The sequence below is a fragment of the Calidris pugnax genome, unplaced genomic scaffold, assembly GCF_001431845.1.
Source record: "Calidris pugnax isolate Ruff unplaced genomic scaffold, ASM143184v1 scaffold113, whole genome shotgun sequence".
Lineage (NCBI taxonomy): Eukaryota > Metazoa > Chordata > Aves > Charadriiformes > Scolopacidae > Calidris > Calidris pugnax.
Window position 1 is genome coordinate 991155 of NW_015090879.1, and position 1112 is coordinate 992266.

The following is a 1112-nucleotide window of genomic DNA, read 5'->3' on the forward strand; positions in this document are numbered from 1 at the left end:
CAGCCCCCTCGGTGTGAGGGAGCCTGATTTGGTGCTCGGTGGCCAGGACTGGGGGCAGGTGGCCTCAGGGGACCCAGGGCTCATTGCCCCGGGAACTGGGGGAGCCTGGGGGACAGGCGGCAGCGGTGGCAGCGGTGGAAGGAGGGGAGGAAGAGGAGGGGGGGGACGCAGAGCACCTGCTTCTGCTGAGGCTTGGCCTGGGCCCAGGGCAATTAGCTCCTGGCTCCAGAGCACACGCTCTGACAACAGGGCGGCTGGGACGCTCCGCCATCCCTTCGGGGGTCCCCACCATCCCTTCAGGGGTCCCCGCCATCCCTTCGGGGGGTTCCCTCCCTCCTGCCGCCGGGCATGGGGCTGGGGAACCCCCTGGGGCTGGGTCTGGGGGATGCCCCGGGGGGTCCCGGCGCTGCCGCGGGGCTGTGTCAGCGCTCGCCTGCCCTGACCCCGAGCTCGGAGCGCCGCCAGCGCCGCCGGGAGCTGTCACACATCCCAGAGCAGCCCCACGGGAGGAACGGGGGGGCTCCGCAGCTCCTGGAGGTGTGATCAGCTCGGCCACCTCCACAGCGTCACCCACGCAGCCCGGTGGCACTTGCTGAGCTGCCCACAGAGGGTCTGGGGTCCTTGCCCACGGGGGCCACCACTCGCCCAGCTTCCCAAGGGGACATGCTTTCCTTTCTGTGCCACCCCACGCTCTCAGTTTGTCACCACACTGCTCAGTTTGTCCCCACACTGCTCAGTTTGTCCCCACGCTGCTCGGTTTGTCCCCACGCTGCCTCAGGAGACCACCCAAAGGCACGTGTCCTCGTGGGGAGGGTCTGGCTCCTCAGAAGGTCTGAGGTTTATCGAACCTGTGACAGAAACAGTCAGAGCCAGGGAGGACGCCCCCCCGGGAAGGCAGACGAGTCTTATCTCCATTATTACCCAAATACTGACACCCCCAGCTTCACTGCCCATGGCTGCTGAAGTTCCCACTCTCCTGGACGAGGTCAGATTTTCGGTGGCCACTGGGATGACACTGAGCATCTCAAACCCATCCTCCCCCCAGCCAGAGGTGGAGGCTTTGGTGGGAAACCACCCTCCTTCCAGGAGCAGCCTCCCCCCCCCCCCCCCTT